The sequence below is a fragment of the Asparagus officinalis genome, chromosome 4 (assembly GCF_001876935.1).
Source record: "Asparagus officinalis chromosome 4, Aspof.V1, whole genome shotgun sequence".
Taxonomy (NCBI): Eukaryota; Viridiplantae; Streptophyta; class Magnoliopsida; order Asparagales; family Asparagaceae; genus Asparagus; species Asparagus officinalis.
In genome coordinates this window covers 58,956,130-58,969,165 of record NC_033797.1, presented here as the reverse complement: position 1 = coordinate 58,969,165, position 13,036 = coordinate 58,956,130, and the positions used below count along the sequence as shown (strand labels likewise).

The 13,036-nt window shown below is 36.3% G+C and overlaps 1 long non-coding RNA gene across 2 annotated transcripts; it reads left to right on the top strand.

Annotated features, from left to right (window-relative positions):
- Positions 11,501 to 12,817, top strand: LOC109835973. Of its 2 annotated transcripts, XR_002245763.1 has the most exons (3): positions 11,501 to 12,033; positions 12,101 to 12,213; positions 12,618 to 12,817. It is a non-coding gene; the product is annotated as an uncharacterized LOC109835973 (long non-coding RNA). The 2 variants fall into 2 exon arrangements; XR_002245762.1 differs by lacking the exon at positions 12,618 to 12,817 and having other exon boundaries at positions 12,101 to 12,344.

The window sequence follows — 13,036 nt, the reverse complement described above, 5'->3', positions numbered from 1 at the left end:
TCATTTATAAAGGAAGCTGTATCATTCTTTATGTTCTCTACTTCTAACATGGCATCAATCTTAGCATAAGATAGGCTAGCAATAGATGAGATCAAATTTTCATTTTTCAAATTTAATAAGTCATTGTTTTCGTTAAGCATAGTATTTTCATTTTCAATGACATCAAATTTGGACACTAGCTTCTCATGATCGGATTTTAAATTATCATGATTGCATTGTAAATCATTAAAATTTTTATGCAATAAGTTATAGGCATGCAATAATTTTTCACTAGCACAAGCAAGTTCATCACTAGATAAATCATTATCGGGTTCGAACTCGCAAACCTCACTAGGGCTATCGCCTAGTGGCCGTGTGCATGATGCCCCTTTTGAATTTGAAGCGGGATCCTCCAAAGCTTGTCGGATCGCCTCCAAGTCTCCTTGATGCGCTTCTATGAATTTCCATAATGTATAAGCGCTATCAAAAGAATCAAGCTTGTTAGACATAAATGAATCAAATGCATTTAATAAAAATTCTAACCATTGTAAACATCCTTTTATCATGTTTGCTCCACTTGGATTTCTCCAAAGTGGGCACAATATAAGCACAATCAATGACTTCCCATAAATCGATATTTTTAGATTGAACAAATATTTTGAATCTAAAACACCATTGAGCATAAGAGAAAACATTGAATTTAGGAGCAATACTAGAATCATAGCCTAAACCATGCTTATCCATAATATAAAAGGCAAGCAAGATACAAATGTAATCAAAACAAGATTAGCACAACAATATAACTTGGATCTTTAACTCAAGGCGATTAGATCTTAAATCAAAGAGCACCAAGCTCTGATACCAATTGTTAGACCCTAGAGGGGGGGTGATTAGGGTCTTATGCTAATCTAATCCGATTATATGCCAATTAAAAACTAATTAATAAGTTATCCTAGCAAGTATGAAATATAACCACTATATATAAGCTAGGATAAGCAATATGAACAACAAAGAGATATATTCTATATGATAGAAATATATGGAAGGATATATAAACAATAAGATATATCCTAACAAAGAGATAAAGACAATGTATGTTCAAGGATATAAAACTAACACAAGGGTAAACAATATGAACTAGATAGTGGATCATATAAATAATAAGCTAATGACAATGACGACAAGAAATATAAACACAAGTATAAATAAACGCCAATGGCACACTCAAACACAAGATATGATCACGGGTTCGGACCTTCCGTCCTACGTCTCCGCTCCCCACTCCCGGGGAGAAATCCACTATCAACCGGGTTTTCTACGTTCACCCGAATAACGTTTACACCTCACAGTATCGGTTTTCAACGCTCACCGATCAACGTCACTCCTCACACTCGGTTTCTAGCTCACCGAAAACCTCACTACACACTCGGTTTCTAGCTCACCGAAAACCTAACAATCTCACAATGTAACAAATATAAATTTGTTCTCTACAATAAATGAGAACACAATGAAGCACAACTCAATGTTACAATCTCTCACAACCCTAATATACTATGTATGCAAATATAATAAGCTCAAAGCGGGTGTGTGTAACAATGAGTGAAATCAAAATCAAATTAACCAAAAAGTCAAATATAAAACTAGCTTTAATAGAAATGATAATTAACAAATAATTATAAATGAAAGCTAGAGTTGAGTTTAGGAAAACTTCTCTAGATCAAGATGGAGAGATGGAGATTTGAGGCCCAAACAAGAAGATAATCTCCTCCACTTGAGAAAGCTAAAACTGCTTTAAACTAAACCCTTAAACAAGCTTAAACAAGCTTAAACTCTTTTTAAAACCCTTTTTAAAAACTTCTTTAAAACATTCTTAGATAGGTTGAAAGAGAACATCAATAGGGTATTTATACCCACTTGAAATCTCAGCCAAAGTTCCCAAAACAAAAGACTAAAAACCCCAGCCAACGGTAACAAAAAACTAGCCGTTGGAAACAGTCAGACTGAGCGGCGGTCGACCGACGAAATTTTTGGTCGACCGCGATGCAGATCCCAGACTGGGAAAACATGCGGGAACTTCGTCGGTCGACCGGTGCGGTCGACCGATGGAGAATTGAAAAATTATCATCATTTTACAAAATAGTCCAAAACATGAAAATATGATATACTTGAATTTTGATGTTTTGACATAAACCAACTTTTGAAACTTTGTGAAATGTTTTTATAGACTTAGTAAAACATGTATAAACTGATATTGAAGTCTACAAACTAAACATACAATATTTTCACAAAATTGCATATTCTATGCAATGTTTTCAAAAACACAATAGAAAATATGAAATATATAATTTCATATATATAATCATAAAAACTCAAAACACATGTATGTATATATATAACTATATATATAAGCATAGAAACCAAAACTTATGTATATATATATATAACTATATATATATACGAAGAAACCAATAAATGTGTGTGTATATGATATTTAGCTTAGAGTACTTAACACACATAATATAAAATCTAAACTAAATATACCCAAGCTAGATCCTGATCTTCAATAAGCTTGACTTGGTACACTTTGCGGATGAAGCTTGAACTTGATCTTTAACTTGAATTGCAAGGCTTCACTCCACTATTCCGCCAACCTCCATTGGATATCATCGTTGAAGCTCTATTCCATCCATCCTCCAACAACGTTGTTTGTCTACAATACATAGGAATACACAAACACTAGACAAACAACATTAGTAGTAAATTGTTTGTAAATCATCATCAAAACAAGAAGGCCAACACGAGTGACAAAGCTCTTGAAATCACAAGTATCTGAGTGAATCAGATCCAATAGGTTGGTGCTCCTTGTGACACTTGGAAATGGCTTCCTTGTCAGCTTCGCTTACGCGCATACTTCACACTTATCAGGTTTGTTACCCCCAAATTTCGGAAGTAATCCTAACTTCTTCATGCTAGACAGCTTTCTATAATTTACATGTCCTAGCCTATTATGTCATAATACAGAGGAGTAAGCAAAAGAGGATACTTCATTTACAACTGAGTTGGGTACAATAGTACTGATCTTATACATGCCATCAGTATAATATGCGTTGCCAAAATACATTTTCTTAAATGATAACACAGCCTTTCCTCCTTAGAAATCCAGCCTCATACCGACGTCACATAGCAGGCTTCCTGAGACTAAGTTTTTAGCAATTTAGGGGACATGTTTCACATCCTTCAATGTGAGAGTCTTCCCTAAAGAAAGAGTCAGCACCACAATCCCAGTTCCAAGAACAGGAACCACAGAACGATCAGCCATTGATACATTCTCTTTGGCAGCAACATAGGAAGTGAACAAATCTCTGTTGGAACAGACATGATAGATAGCACCTGTATCTAACCACCAACCAGAGACTTTGCTGGAAGTTATCACCTGAAAGAGCATAGCCACACAATTATCAATTTGATTAACATTGTGTGTTGTTCCTTGGCAAAATGCCCTTGCTTCCCACAGTTGAAGCATTTGCCGCTCTTAAAATCTTTTTTCTGTACATTCAGGTTCTTCGGATTATGATTCTTCTTTTTGTTAAAAGATTTCTTTTTCTTAGAAGAATTGGTACCCTTCTCAGAGTTAGTTATTACCATGTTAGCAGACGTCTTCTGCTTAGCTAGGAGCTCATTCTTTGTGCGAGTTCGAATCTCGTTCTCGATCCGAATAAACCTCTTCAAATCAGACAGAGTCACCTGTCTTTTCCTTCTTCGAATGTCCGTGGAGAATGACATCCAAGATGGAGGAAGCTTGTTGGTAATTGCACCATAAATGAATGTTTGACAAAGACTGATCTTTTCATCCTTCAGCTTCATAACAAGTTTTTCGAGTTCTTTAACTTGAGGCAAAACCTCAGTGTCATCTTCAAACTTGAAGTCCAGAAATTTATCAATGAGGTGAGACTTGGAAAGCTTCTCCTCATCCTTGTATTGCTCCTCCAGAGCATTCCAGATTTCCTTTGTGGATGGCTTGTTGGTGTAAGCATCTGCCAGATGATCAGTCAGACAGTTAAGGAGATAACTCCTGCAGAAATGATCATCTTTATCCCAAGAGGCTTCAGATTCTGAGTCTTCTTCAAAGTCAGGTTTCTCCTCAGAAACCACATAGTAGATTTTTAGGAATTGCATCCTAAAAATCACTTTTCGACGCCATGCATTAAAGTTAGATGAATCAAAGTTTTCTAACTTGAGACAGTCCACTCCAAGAGTCCTCACAGGATCCATTAGTAGATCAGAAATATTGCTTTAAGATTGTTGGAAATTATGGTTAAATCTGGAATTAAACTGAGAAAACAGATGTGCTGTAATTTTTAAAATTTTTAGTTCACTGTTGTGCATTATAGAAACGTTATTCTTAAAGCAATATTTAGCCTACTCCGGTATAAGGATCCCAAGGCCAAACTGCTTCCAGGAACAACAGTACAGTACTCTAGTGTGCACCAACCCAGTACTGTTAAGATCTCCTCGATGTATAAGACCTTTCGGTCAAGACAAAAGATCTCCTCGATCTCAGAACCTTACGGTTCAAAACCTTTTGGTTTAAGATAAGTTCCTGTGAGCACAAGTTCCTGCAGCAGCAACACAACATCAACAATGTCGGGATCGAAGTTCTTTTTCCAGCACGCGACGTTCGTGTTCCACGCACGCGAGAGGATTTTCAGCTTACAACCAAGAGCTGCCCAAGGGCGCTATTTATAGGCCTCTAAGGCCAGCTCAAGAGTCACAAGCGCTATTTATAGGCCTCTAAGGCCAGCTCAAGAGTCACAAGCAATTAATGTGACTGTTACAATTCTTAATGACAATTAAGATTGTAACATCAATGCATGTGACTGTTACAATTCTTAATGACAATTAAGATTGTAACATCAATGCATTAAATTGCTCTTAATGCTATTGTAACCGCTGCATGCATTAACTCCTGAATACGAGGTAATCAATGGACGCGTTGCTACGAAACGCGAGGGTCACATCTCAACAAATCAGACGAACCTTGTTTGACAAACGAACGTCATCAAACAGGCGAACCTCGTATGACAGACGAACCTCGTCGAACGAGGGAACATAGTCAAACAGGCGAACCTCGTATGACATACGAATCTCGTCGATCGAGCGAACCTCGTCAAACAGGCGAACCTCGTAAGATAGACGAACCTCGTCGAATAAGCGAACCTCGTATGACAGACGAACCTCGTCAAATGAATGAAAATCGTCAAACAGGCGAACCTCGTATGACAGATGAACTTCGTCGAACGAGCGAACCTTGTCAAACTACTAGAACGTTAGGGTCACCCTCGTGCGAATACGCAGCTCGTTCACATGCTACGAAGCAGCCTGCGAGGCAACCTTCGTGGCGCCAAACAGCGCCACCTCATCCCGATGCCTCCGTGCGAAGTGAAAAGTGCGCCTAACAAAGTGCCACTTAGCGCCTCACCCCGATTAGCCCCGATCCCCGGCCCATTAACCCATGGCCCATGACTAGGGGTGCCAAACCGTATCCGTGTCCGAGGAAATATCTGTAACCGTATCCGTTAGGATACGAATATAGTTACTCAAATCTATAACCGATAGGATATGGTTACGGATATGGTTTTGTAGTAAAATATCTGTATCTGTATCCGAAAATATCCGAATACATATAGGTCATACTCTTACGATAGTTTCGATTCTTAGATTATGGATTTGTGGTTAATTTTGATGACCAAGATGTCTAATCTTAGCTTTTCAATCATAATGAACATATTAACGAACTCTTTTTGTATCACATGACTATATTTTTCTGAATACTATATAGTTTTCTCATATCCTTTTTGTATCCGCACGCATATCCGTTTATATATCCGCATCTATATCCGTAACATAGTTTTCTCATATCCTTTTTGTATCCGCACGCATATCCGTTTATATATCCGCATCTATATCCGTAACTGTATCCGATTTTGGCGGATATAGATATGAATTTTTCTTACCGACGTATATCCGTATCCGTATCCGTATCCGAGATTGGTAAGCGGATATGGATATGGTAAGTGCCATATCCGAGCCGTATCCGCTCCATTAACACCCCTACCCATGACCCACGACCCACGACCCACGACCCACTAGAACTTATGAGGGATTAATTCAAATAAAATACTTCTCGGCTTGCTGTTGGCAAGCCTCGAACAAGAGACCTTTTAAAACAACAAAACATTAACTTTCCACTAGGCTACTAAGTATTTATGAAAAGTACTTGTAGTTAATATATATATAGTTTGAAAACTCATTTTGGAAAGCAATTTTGACAAAAAAATCCAACATTTTGTGCAGTCCTTTTGTGCTTTTGAGAGAGATATTTGTGTGAGAGGTTTAAGAGATTGTGAGGGTTTAGATTGTGTGATTGTAAATCCTAGTTGTATTATCTCTCTAATAGTAGATCTCTACCCTCCTTGCCCCGTGGACGTAGGCAATTTGCCGAACCACGTTAAAATTTGTGTTCTTACCATGATTTGTAATAGCTTATAGGTTCCCTCGACAGGTCAGTCCTAGAACTAATGAGAGGAAGAACTGATATCTCACTTTGTTGAGATATTTTACTTTCGGTTCTTATTTCCTTTGTGAAATAGGGATTTAGTTGAGATCTACTCTCTTGTTGTGCTGCCGAAGTGCTGCCAAAATTTTCGCTGCGCACAATAGTAACACTATAAAATATTATCCCGGTTCTAATTTTGAGTTCTACTTGACTAACCCCCCTAAACGTAATCCTTCTCGAATAGTAAATCATAAGCACAACTCTTTAGTCTTGTATCCTGATACCAATTTGAGAGAAGAAAAAATGATACAGGCACACCCTCAGACACACCACCAACCACACCCCCTCTCTATCTACAGTCCAGGGGGCCCCACATCAGATTTTTAAAAAAAAATCTGATGTGAGGCCCCCTGCACTGTAGATAGAGAGGGGGTGTGGTTAGTAGTGTGCCTGAGGGTGTGCCTGTAGCACCTCCCTTGAGAGAATGCTAAAACATGCCCCCAAGTCTAAATTTGTCAACAAAATGTGGTAAAAATATCACGTCCCACTCCGAGGATCTTAAAAATCCTGCACCTCCTTAGCCTTGCGTGAACTGCTTTGAGAGAGATGGTGTTTTTCTTTCCTTTGTTCAAAATCCAGTGAACTGCTTTGAGAGAGATGGTGTTTTTCTTTCCTTTGTTCAAAATCCATGAGCTATGAGCGTAATTATTCATTTCTTCATATTTGTTGTTGGTTAAAGTCTATTATTTTTTCCATGTTTGTTCTTAATCCCCAAGTAATTCTCCTTGAATTTTTTTATCATGCCGGGTAACAATACACGCTCTCCTTCTCTCCTATTTCTCGCGAAATAGACGCAAGTTTTGCAAATTACACTTGGCCGCACACGCATATATCTCCTGCCGATGAAGAATTGTGAGCGCCTACTTTTTATATTTATATATCCTTGAGGGTGTTTTTTGTAATTTTTAAAAGTCTACTTTTTATATTTATATATCCTTGAGGGTGTTTTTTGTAATTTTTAAAAGTTTGAGGGTGTTACTTGTAAATTTGATATTTATAGGGGACTACCGAAATTTTTTAGATTTCATGTGTCATTTGCAAGTTTAGAAAATTCTAAGATTGTTTTGTAGTTTTGAACTCTTGAGGGTCCTTTTTATAATTTTTAAACTTTGAGGGTGCTTTTTGTAAATTATAAATTTACAGGGGGCTGCTAGTAATTTTTGGATTTCATGTGTCATTTGTAGGTTTTGAAATTTCAGGATGGTTTTGTAATTCTAAACTATGGAGGGTGTTTTTCTAAAAATTTAAAACTTTGAGGGTGTTAATTGCAAATTTTAAATTTATAGGGGACTATTGAATTTTTTTAGATTTTATATGTCATTTGCAAGTTTAGAAAACTCTAAGATTGTTTGGTAATTTTGAAGTCTTGAGGGTGTTTTTCTCATTTTTTACAACTTTTAAGGGTATTTTTTGCAAATTATAAAATTTCAGGGGGCTGTTGGTAATTTTTGAATTTCATGTGTCATCTGTGAGGTTAGAAAATTTTGATAGTTTTTTTATAATTTTTAACTATTGAGGACGTTTTATAATATTTTAAACTTTGAGGGTGTTTTTTACAAATCTCAAAATTTTAAGGGGTTGTTAGTCATTTGAAGTGTTTTCTATAATATTTAACTTTTAAAAATAATTTTTATAATTGTTGAAGCGTTGAGGATGTTTTTAAAACAATATCCATCTAAACGGGCAAATGTGTGAGTAATAACCCGCCCATTAATGACCCATTTATTTTTAATAGAAACTATACCCACCCATTTATGATCCATTTAACTAAATGAGTGGGTTTGGATGATTCATTTGGCGGGTGAGTATGGGTGGACAATTGGTTTTGGGCTTATTTTGCCATCCCACGCCTCGTTTGGTACGTGGGAATGAAGTCAAGTGAGAATGGAATGGAAGAAGGAATGGAATAGAATGTATGTAAGAATGGAATGGTCATTCTCATTCTCTTGTTTGGGTGCGTTTGTAGAATGAAGCTAGAATAAAAATCTAATTCTCATTCCCATGTTTGGTATCACTAGTTCACAAGTGAGAATGGAATCTCATTTTCTAATAATGCTCTTATAACAACATAGATTTTTAATAAGATAAAAAGAAACATTAATGATAATAACTAAAAAAAACTTATTTATGCATATATTATATTAATCTAGATATGTGTTATACTAATGCGCATGTTATCGATCAGGTGTATGTTTCATTTATATTTTTTAAACAATTCTCACTATTTCTGCATATGTTATATTAATCTAGGTATGTGTTATAATAATGCCCTTATACCTCTATATATAGTCTAGACATGATATGGTTATGATAATTTTAATATTTTGGCCAATTTCTCAGCGAGAGTTTCCTCTTTTCATAAATAATGGGTCAAATATTTTTCAATCAAAAGTTAGATTTATTGTTGTGCATGAACCACAATCAAAACATGTACGCAATGAGTACATATAGTTCTCTATGGTGGGAAAACAATAGCAAAAGTTTAAAAAGAATATAATATGCTGGTGAAATAACAGACTTTAAACATTGGTGAATAAACAAAAAATTTGATTGACCAAAAAAATATTGACATGAAAGAATTTCAATCGGAAAATAATATATAGTTTCAGTTGTATCTGTTTTTATATTAAATTGTGTTGCTCCTATGTTAAGCAATTGTGATATAATAGGCTAATGAAATATGTACCGCTAGTTTTAATATGCTACTGAAATATGTACCATAAGTTTTAATCCCTACCCCGCAAAAAATTCCTATTGTTCGAATATAATTAGTAGTTGAGAGAAAATGAGAATACGTAGTCCAAAACCAAGATTTTTAAATTGATTCTTATTATTAATAGGGGTATAATTGAAAAAAAACCTAACTAATTTGATTCTCCCCTTGAATGGGAATGATCATTCCCTATCTTCTAACTTGGAATGTTCATTCCCACAAAAAGTGGGAATGACCATTCCATGGGAATGGTCATTCCAACATCTAAAAACAAGTTTTGTTTGGTATGAGGGAATGAGAAGTGAGAATGACATTCCATTCCACCTCATTCCCACGTACCAAACGGGGCCTAATAATCTTTGGTGGCTACAAATCTTTTCATCGTGACGTTCCTTGCAACGTGGACTCGTGGAGTTAGCTAAAGTCGTCCTCACACACTAGTAGATTAAACTTTGTCTTACTTGATAAAGCTAGGTTGTGGTCAGATTGCTAACTACACCGGTGAGCTTCCCAGCTCCTCACGCTAGAATCTAGCTACTGAACAAATACTGATGCCTACATGATTAGAGATAAAAAAACTATATGAACTTCACCTAATCCGTGTTCCTGTTTGCTAGGTGTATTTCACAGTTGTTGATAGGTTCAGCTAGTTGAAGTTGCTTTGGTCTCTGATCTATATACGTTTAACAACTGATAACTCTATTTTAAATTTCTTTGATAAATTCAGACTCTAACGATCTTCTTTTTATTTAAACAGTTCTTTTTTGATAGTATCCCTCTATTGTGTTTATATCTTTCATCATTTGATCAGTACCCCGTATTTTTTTGTCAGTTATATATAAAACATTGACACTTAGTCTCTTACATACACAACCTCGTGGGCATCCTCATCTGACGCCCTACATAAAATTTCAGTATGAGGCTGGAGCACAACAAAATTCTTCCATTTCCTGCGACATCATTTGCAGCGATATCCGTTGGGACGTAACCTTCTCTATAAATATGAGACGTCTTGACCGATGTGAATCCTTTGCACATCTCCAAACATCACAGAAGTATATGTCCACAATCAATATTAGAAGACTGGGTAAACTAAGTAACTGTCACGACCCCAAATTTCTGAACCTAAAAGGAATATGGGAGCCGGACTAAACCTGTGAAAAATCCTCCAAAAACATATATTCATTAAAGACCATCAAAATAATCTCTTCATTGAACTAAAACCAACAATAAATATTCTCTATAATTCCCAGAAGTCAACATTAATCCAATTAACTTGATATAAACAAATATTCCTCAACTTGAAATAAAATTTGACCTAAAGGAAAGAACTCTCATAATTACAAAACTCTCAATTCGTCAACTAAACATTAAAGACTTTATTTAACTTTCACCTAGAAGATAATAGCAATCCCGAATTTTATTCCTTGCTCCGTTCTAAGAATTTAAAAAAAAAATAATAATTCCACCTAATCCCGAGTCTCTGAAAAGAATGAAAACAACACAATGAGTTCACAACTCAATAAGTTGATAAATTCGTACATTGAACACTGGTTTTGCAAAACTAAAATAAATTGACTTGATAAGTAAAATACTAAAATAGTAAAAAATTATAATGCAACATTTTTAAAATATATACATGCAATGAAAATAAGCAGGTCACGTTTCAATGTGATCAACACTTTATACTTCGGTTGACTTGGTAAGCCCCACAATTATTAAGCCCGTGGTTCTGGAACGGTGAGACCCAAATTTGGGCTGTTAGCGCTAAAACAAAATCTCATAGAGACACATTGAGCATTGTTTTAATAAATTGCTTATATCTAACATATACCAATATATTGACTTCAGATGCATATGTTTTAAAAAGAAAAATGAACAAAGTTCATATAACCAAGTATGTTATACAGAAATGCCAAATGCCAACCAATCGTGAAATTAATCAACCACATATGCATCTCAACCTACTACTATATGAAAAGACATAACAATTGACAACGAAAAATAAGCATAGACTTATACCAAATAATCACATGCATTTATCAATATACTACTTATAAACTAAAGGAGAACAACAACAAATTAAACTATGATGAACAGTAAACTTTTTCATTATCCATGTATTTTGGATTTGGATTTTTTTCCGTAACCCAAGCTCACGTCCACTTCTCTTCTAACCGCATCCGCAACAATCGTACCCACAGGCCACTACCTAAAGAAAACCACGAACTCCCTCCCTCCTCTCCCTAACGTTAATCTCATCTTTCTCTTCTATCTATCCATCTGATACCCAATAGAATGGAAAGAGGAACCCATAGCAAGTTACCACTAGAAAGAAATTCATCACAATCATCAAAATCTTAACCAACGAAGCCTCTTCCTATCTTATTACAGGCTCCGCCTCCTCTACCGCAACAAATCCATCGCCCATTCGTCGTTGTCATGGGGATTAACAATTGCCCGGCACACCCTCTCTATTGAAAGCACAATCCCCTCCCTTACCGTTCGTTCCCCGGTCTCCTCCCTCTCCCTCCTAACCCCCCCTCCTTTTCTTCCCCTTTCACCCTCCCGCCTACCCGAACTCTCTCCAATGGATCATATTGCAAGAAGAAGAAAAAGTGAAACCTCATCTTATACACCGGCGCCGACGCCGTCGCCGCCGTCGCCTTTAACCTCATCGTATCTTCCATCAACGCTCACAGAGAAAAGCTCAAGAAGAAAAAATGTAAGAGCCCTAGCCCTCGATTTACAATATATCCTCTCTTATTTGGTTTTAATTTCCGCTTATTTAGGGCTCGCGGGGACAAATGTGCGAATCAATCTCTCCGCATCCGAGATCAAGAGACTAGCTGATGATAAATCAAAGGAGGTTTATGATTCTGTAGCCTCAGTTACCCTCGAGAAAGTATGTGATTTCTTTGATTTTGGTGCTTTCTGTGTTATTTGCACTTTAATATCCCAAAGTGTCACCATTTTGAACATTGATAACTTGGCCTTCTATTTTGACAGTTTGATACCCCCAAAGTGCAAAAAAAACAGTCGGCGTTAAATTTTGTTCAAGAATGTCAACATAGAAAAGTGAATGAGGAACAGATTTTCTTAACCAATTTTAGTTTTTTGAGTTTGGTGAAAGTCATGAACAAAGTTAGGGCTTTGGGTATCAAATTGTCAAGTTAATGTCAATTTGAATACTTTGGGGTTATCAAGTTTAAAGGGGAAACTTTGGTGTATTTGATTGCAAAGAAGTCTTCTTTTGATTTTTTGGTGTTGAATGTCGTTAGTTATCTTAAAAATTTGAACTTTGTGAAGGTTACATATATGAATGTTATAGCGCCCCCGGCAGAGCTCGAAGCATACCATTTTCCCTTATCGAGCTCCGACGCTGAAATAAGATTGGATTCTTTCTTTTTGACGGATTCCTTTACATTTTGTTGTTATTCATTACACAGGCTTACTATTGGTTGTTGTTTGCGTCGAAAATTGTTGTATTCATTGCGGTATTCATTACAACTTCGATCGTTACAATGAAAACAAAAAAAGATTGTCTTTTTATAAGACTTTTACACAATGAAAACAAAAGTTTACAACTCTCGTCAAAACAAATGCAGAGAGATCGTTTATCGGTCTTCTGCTTGCGTGGGATCTTTGCCTGTGCCGGGGTTTATCCGTGGACCGCCTTGGATCTGGATCCGGTTGATAGAAAATTCGGCAGAGCTTTGCCTTCGCCG